At 42.0% G+C, this 7,738-nt stretch overlaps 1 protein-coding gene across 2 annotated transcripts in view; it reads right to left on the reverse strand.

The window, feature by feature from the left end:
- Csgalnact2 (chondroitin sulfate N-acetylgalactosaminyltransferase 2) overlaps window positions 1–5,704 on the reverse strand; it is a 40,184-nt gene extending 34,480 nt beyond the window's left edge. For both annotated transcript variants that reach the window (XM_031383105.1, XM_031383104.1), the window contains exon 1: window positions 5,593–5,704. The gene's annotated coding sequence lies outside the window, so the exon portion shown is untranslated. The remainder of the gene's footprint in view (window positions 1–5,592) is intronic.
- Window positions 5,705–7,738: the final 2,034 nt, after the last annotated feature.

Consider the following 7,738-nt stretch of genomic DNA (forward strand, 5'->3'; position numbering starts at 1 on the left):
GTTTGTCAAAAGCCGAATCCCGTGCCCACCTGGCCAGAACTCCTCGTCCCGCGGAACAAGGAACCCTGTGAGAAATCCTGGACCGCAGCAATAAATACTTGAGTACCTGCTGTGTGTCAAGTACTATGCTGCATACCAAGAATAACAGCAAAGGAATCCTTTTGATAAGGTGTTTCTGGAGAAAACTATACTCACAGTTGAATGTTGGCCAAACAATGGCACAAAATGGGCCAGCCTGTGGTAGAAAAACGAGTTTGAGAACCAAGTCAGCTACATAACAGTTATTATGTAATCTTGGCCATAATATTTGACCTCTCTGGACTTCTTTCACAAAATAAGGCAGTTTGCCTAGACAGCCATTTTTAAAATTTTTATTACTTTTAATTGTGTGTATGTGTATGTGTTAGTGTAGGTATCCCTAAGGTAACAGGTGTCAGGCTCTGTAGAACTGGAATTCCAAGCAGATATGAACTGCCCAGCGTGGTGCTGAAACCAAACTCAAGTCCCCTGCTAGAACAGGATGCAGTTTTAATAGCCCCTGGATAGCCATTTTTTCTTCCAAGACATTAGGATTCCTTTAATTAAGGACAAACTAGATATGTATGTGTGCATGCATTCCTTTTTGTGGAACAGATTTAACAAAACATGCATACACTCTTTCAGTAATCTGTAATTCCACTTTTAACATTCTTTTTCTATACAATTCTCAATATTAGTATATAATGTCACATGCATCAGATGTTTATGTAATAGGAGAATAAAAATAAAAACCAATTTAGGGCTAGAGAGATGAAATACTTTAGGGCTTAGTGGTTAAGAGGACTTGCTGCTCGTCCAGAGGACTTGTGCTCAACTCCTAGCTCCCATAGAGCAGCTCCCAATTGTCTGTGACTCCAGTTCCAGGGGATCGAATGCTCTTTTCTGGCCTCCATGGTACATAGACATACATGCAGGCAAAATACCATACTTTTAAAATAATTTAAAAAATGAAATAGAAGCAATTTATTGAAAACCAAAGGATAGGAAGGCTGAAACAAACTACAGACATTTATTCAGTAGAGTATTTAAATGAAACAGATCCTTCTTTCAACAAAGTTAATACCTAGAGAAAGGCATTAATATTTTGCCAATTTTTTTCCAGTTCTTCTTGTCTATATAAATAGCTTCAGAGCTGGATAGCTGCTCTACACGGCAAGTTCCTCCATCTCTGCGAGCTTCCTCATCTACGTGGGGATGACTATAGAACTTTCTTTTCCTTGGAGGACTACACAACAGCCAAGGAACCCCTGACAAGCATTAAGTGCTCAGTAACCATCAGGAATTATTTTCTGCTTTGTAATTTTTTTCTATCAAGTTTTTCCTACATGACTTTTCAGTTTTAGTTTCTCTACTGGAGATAATCCTAATACAAGATTCACACCTTATTTCTCAAGAACATATAAGCAAGTTTCATTACTCTTTTTACAATCCTTTGAAATGTCAGCTTCCTCATACACAAAATGCCTTTATGTAGATAGGTCTTTATCTGGCCTCTAAACCAGAGGTAAGCAAACATTTTAGGTCAAAGAGTGTCACAGGCAGTCAATTCTGTGACACATATAAAAATAGCCACAGACTATACAGAAATTTCAGAGTTGAGTTTCAAGAGACACTAAGATCTGAACTTCATATAATCTTCACATCATAATGTATTACTTTCTCACAGTATTTAGAAATATAACCCTCCCACTTGGGCCACAGGTCACAGTAGTCTAGATAGCCAGCCAGCTATTGCTACTCCTGTTCTGAAACTTATTTTCCATAGATATCTAAGTTCTCCTGAGACTCAGTCTCTCTCTATGTTGCTCCAACTGGGCCTGAACTCCTGATCATCTTGCCTCAGCCTCCTACAGTTGTACATTACTGCCCCAGCTCTAAAAAGAAAGGGTTGTTATTCTAAAATATCATGAAGTAAGTGCATAGGATAAAAAAAGCTAAATGTGAATTAAGGGTATACAGTGAAAAGTCTCTCCCACCTTGCTCACCCCCACTCCTAAATTTTGTGTATCCTTCGAAAATCTTTTGCCACAATTAAACATGTTGGCATGGCTGGCTTTCATATACTCAACCCTGAACACAGTATTTCACTAACAGACAAAACCTTGAAACAGAACTGCTGCCTAAATTCCCTTAAATGTAATTAGTCTATGCAACTTGTCCCTTGCCCAGGATAAGCTTCCAATATGCCTTTACCTACTTTCTACTTCCCAACTGCTCTTAGATCTGGAATGTCCCTCCAAATGTGTGAAGCCGTGGCTTCAAGTCTATGGTGCTACTGGGAGGTAGCCAAACCATTAGCACTACTTATGGAACAGCAGAAGGAAGCTAGGTGATTGGGGGTGAGCTCTTGGGGTTGGGTCCTTCCTCACTCTCTTTGTTTTTTGGACCTAAGGTAATCCACTATGCTGACTATACTGCCACAGAACCAAAGCAACAGAGCCAAGTGAACACAAGCTGAAACTCAAGAAAAAAAAATAACCCTTCCCCTTTTATTTTAGTATTTCCCAATACTAGAAAGCTGACTGACACATTAAAGTTTATTAAAGACTTAAAAATTCAGGCTGGGCATGATGGCACACACCTTTAACCTTAACATTCAAGAAGGTAGAGACAGGTAGATCTCATGAGTTTGAGGCCAGCCTAGTCTCAAGTTCCAAGGCGGTCAGGGTTACATAAAGAAACCCTGCCTGATGGGTGGTGGTAGCGCACACTTTTAGTCCCAGTGCTTGGGAGGCAGATGCAGGCGGATTTCTGAGTTCAAGGCCAGCCTGGTCTACAGAGTGAGTTCCAGGGCAGCCAGAGCTATACAGAGAAACCCTGTCTCGAAAAAAAACAAACAAAAAAAAGAAACCCTGCCTAGAAAACCAAACAAAAACAAAAGCACCTCCCCCCAAAACAAACAAAAAAGACTTTAAAAAAATCCTTAGCATTACATTAAATTTCTTAGTTAAATTTGTCTACAACTTGGAACTAAGAAACAAGTTTTACTGCTTTCTTTGAACTCCGTATTTTTTCTAAATTTTTCATTTTGATACAGTATATTCTGTATACTCTATTGGATGTGGGTCAAATGCTTTGGGTTAGAGATAAGGTTGCAAATTCAAAATAGTACTATGGGCATTTTTTTGTTGTTTGGTTTATTTTTGGGGACAGAATCTCCTAATGTATCCAAGGCTGGCCTAGAATTCACAATTGCCAATTCAGTCATCAACAGAGTGTTGGGATTGCACACACGCATGATCATACCTTGCTCCCATGGACACTTTAGAACACTACACTGCTGTCACACAATGTCTAAAAAACTGATTTCTATTCCTCTATAAATAAATAAAACATTATCTTTAGAAGATTATAAAGCTTCTCTGTCTCTGTCTTTCTCTGTATGTGTGTATGTGTGTATTGGCTGTTACAGACCTATGTCTTAGGTATTCTTTGTTACTTTCTGTGTTTCAATATTCCAAAACTGAGTGATTGACTGTGAGTGTGTGTGTGTTCAGTAGACAAAGCACCTTTCCAAACTTGAGGGTACTAAAGCTTAAAACTCAACTTCTTTTTGTATTTGTGCAAATAACATGCTGGCTTCCTACAGATATTTAGTGATTATTGTTCTGTTATTTAAATAACAATACTAATATAAAAATCCACATCTGAAACTAACCTTATAATTCAATTTTACACTTACACTTAGTACTTGTGGAGTGACAGTAACTATGTCTTGAGATTTCATGATTTTTCCAATCCATCTTTAGTGCTATCCTTTGGTGCTTCATTTCCCCTAACAGCTACCACACTTCCCCTAACAACCACTAACTTGAGCAAAACGGTTGTTACCTAACTGTTATCAAACAGTACAATCATATCATGGCCTGCACTAACTGACTTCTGGGTAAAAGATAGTTAAATGTAATGTCTTCCTGAAGATTGTCACATGTGCAAATACAAAGTGGAAATAGTAACTTAATGAATATATACATGTTTATTTGAGATAGGGTCTCTCTTGGCGTATATTCTTGGCTGGCCTGGAACTCACAGAGATACACTTTCCTCTGCCTCCTGAGTGCTGTAATGAAAGGTGTACACCACCATGTCTTAACTTATAATAGACACACTTTAAAAACCAACCTTCACTACTGTATTAGTTAAGATAACCTTTTAAAAAAGAAAGAGTCCACTTTAATTAAGATGTAATTTTTTCCCTATTGTATGTCTCAGTCATTCCACATCTGACAGAAATGTATTCACATACTAAGACATTCACAAGAATGTTACAACATTCCTAAAATCTAAAACAAATAATACACAAATCTGGAAGCACACATGCTCAAGAACAGAAGAACACTCACATCACAGAATGGCACATCACACAGTAAGAAAGAATTATCAATACCGTACCATGATATGAATGAGATCATTATCAAAAAACATCAAGGGTGACATCCATAGCAATATTCTGAGGATACTATATACTGACTCCATTAACATGAAGCTTAAAGTAGTCCAAACTAATGGCTGATGAGAGAAGTCAGAATACTAATGGGGAAGCAGGGGTACGACCTATTTGGAAGAAGCAGAGCACTATGGGAATGCTCTACAATTAAAGCTGATGTGTGTAAGCAGCAGACAAGGTAATAAGCATGTAAAGGTTCACTGACGGTTAATTTTTATGCATTTGTTGACTTCGTATATATTTTATACCTCTACAAAAGAAGTTTAGAAGGATAAACGATACTTTCTTAATTATCTGAAACTAAAGCTGGTTGTTTAATATCAACTCTTCTAAGCCTCATATACTGAAAATCCAACATCTTTTTTTGTATTCTTTTTGTCACATAATTAAAAAAAAATAGTAGCAAATATTCCTGAACATTATGCCATAAAACACTTTTTATTACTTTGGAAAGCAAAGGTGCTTTTTAAATACACCTTTAAGAGCATTAATCCCCAAAGAATTAAAGGCCCAGGGGCCTGAATCGTCAATGACCTGAACCGTCAGGACACTGCACGAACATTTCAAAAGCAAGCTAAAGCACTCCTTCAGATTTAACAAGGACTTAAGAAAAGCTTTAGATTTGTAACCAAATTGTCATGCTGCCAATGTCATCATCACAAACACAAGCACCGCTGTGGTGTTTGACAAATTACTTATCCACTTGCTCAGAAATGCAGGAATTTTCTAAACTATATCTGGCCATTCTGACAGTTCTCCGTTTTTCCAGGTAACGGGGATCACCAATTCCTACTCCAAAAGCATCTTCTAAAAGGGGGGCGTTTTGTTCAGAGGTAGGAGGGCTGCTGCCAGAGGGCGCGTTTAACCCCACAGTAAAAAGTTTAGCCACTCAGCAGAGATGATGACGAGTAGGTTTTAAAAAAAAAAACAAAAACAAAAAAAAAACTGACACGCAAACCAGCGGTCTCTGGCAGCAGCGGTCTCCAAAACAGAACCAGACTCCGGACGGCGCTTCTATGAAACGCCGCGCCCAGCTGCGTCCCGGAGAGCTGGTCCGAGGGGACCTGCCGCCGCCCAGAGGCGCGGCAGGAGACGGCGGTACTCACCGCGCCCGCCGCTCAACGCTGCCGCCTCTGGGGAACTGCACACCGGGCCAGCGCCCTGCGCTGGCCGGCCCGGCGCGCCGCCGCGGAGCACCGCCACTTCCGGCGCGCGCGAGGAAATGAGGGAAATGAGGGTGTGTTGCTGTCGCGCGCCCGCCTCCACGGCAAGGCCCCGCCCTCCACTGACCGGGTCCGCCCTCCACGGTCAGGCCCCGCCCTCCACGGCCAGGCCCAGCCCACCACGGCCCAGGTCCGCCCTCCACGGCCAGGCCCCGCCCTCCAGGCCAGGCCCAGCCCACCACGGCCCGGGTCCGCCCTCCACGGTCAGGCCCCGCCCTCCACTGCCCGGGTCCGCCCTCCACGGTCAGGCCCCGCCCTCCACGGCCAGGCCCAGCCCACCACGGCCCGGGTCCGCCCTCCATGGCCAGGCCCCGCCCTCCACGGCCAGGCCTTTATCTTTAGAGCCAGGAGATGCCCATTCCTCCTTCTTCTGTCCTAAGCCCTGCACCGAAAGCTCCACAGCTGACAGAGTTGATTCATCTAAAAACAAACAACAACTGAGTTGGGTGCTCAAGACTTGGGATAAATAGCCTGGGAACATCATGCACTAGAGACACTTTAACTAGACTCACGTGTGGCTAATCTTCAACACAAGTGCTAAACTGGCAGAGAGCTGACCACTAGCGGGAGGGAAGCTGCTGCTAGCCAATGTGCCTTCTGCTCAGGGAAGGTCAGGACTGAGCTCTGAAGAGATCCTTATGTGCCTTTACTTTAAACAATTCCATTTGCTGCGTGTAAGGTACTGTGTGTGTGTGTGTGTGTGTGTGTGTGTGTGTGTGTGTGTGTGAAAAGACTAGCCTTTTCAGGAAGGCACACACTGGCAGTCTGCCTGCGTGAGTTCTTTATCCCCGGGGCCAGGGAAAATCAGAACTATGTTTACATATGTAACATAATATATATATTATATTCTAATATAACTAATATAATATATTCACATAGCTCAGAAATGGCATGAGGAAGAGAGAGGTTTAACAGTTGGGAAGAGACTGGATTTGTGTCAGCAAGCCTGTCTTAGAAGTAGGTGGTTTAGACCCTTAAAGTTTTCAGGATTTCCCTTGTGCCATTAGAGGAGAACGTCTGGGCAGAAAATAACAACTGTCAGGTAATAGAGTCAGTTGTGGTCAGGAACAAAGCTTTTCCCCCAGAAAGCTGCTTCTTTAGGGTGCACCTTGAAGTCACCTCAGACATCCATCTGCTCTAGTACATTTACAAACGACAGTACACATGGGTTAGCTGCCTGCTGTCTACCTGCCGAAGTCCCAAATATGAGTGTAAGGATGCAGAAGAATTCTCTCCTAGGAGACTTGACACATGAGAACCTTTAGCAAATGATTAAAGTGCCCATCATTGCTAAATTTCCAAGATAAGACATATGTTCTCTAAGGTACTAATAGAGTAAACATAAATGGCACCTCACTGAAATCTTAGTGAATCACGATGCCAGACTGGCAGCTTTGACACTTTTAGAACAAGTCCATCATCTATGGTGTGCCTACATTATACTTGACATTTCATTAACAGTTACTGAAAAGTCCCCAGAAGCCAGGTGTGGCATCTGCCTATAGTTCTAGCACTCAGGAGGCTGAGGCAGAAAAATCATAACTTTAAGGCCTGCCTGGATTATATAATAACTTCCAGGGCAGCCTGGGATACACATTGAGACCCTATCTCAAACACAAAGAAAGTTCACAGATGTAGGGGCCTTTAGAATGTGCCCTCTAGGCTCCTGTTCAGCCATGGAAATGCTTGGGCTTGGATTTTCTTTAGGGGCACTTTAAATTGGATGGAGACTATGGCGGAAAGAATGAGACCTCCTCTGTAGTTTCTGATATCTCAGTACCAAACACAGGCTCTAACTGAACTTGTGAATGGATATATTCTGATAAAGTCTCTAAAAAGACAAATAAATGTTCCCATTAACCAAGTTTAAAGCCATGCCACTTTTTTAGCACACCGCAATCCATCCACTTCAGGTGTTTTGTTTTTTTCCTTCTTTTCTAGCCTCACAGACACTGGGCTTCTATCTCGCTTGTGTTTGCTGGCTTCCCTTCATCTTCCTTTCTTCCTGACCACACTTCCGCCAGAGAGC

This window comes from Mastomys coucha, unplaced genomic scaffold (genome assembly GCF_008632895.1).
Source record: "Mastomys coucha isolate ucsf_1 unplaced genomic scaffold, UCSF_Mcou_1 pScaffold20, whole genome shotgun sequence".
NCBI classification, from domain to species: Eukaryota; Metazoa; Chordata; class Mammalia; order Rodentia; family Muridae; genus Mastomys; species Mastomys coucha.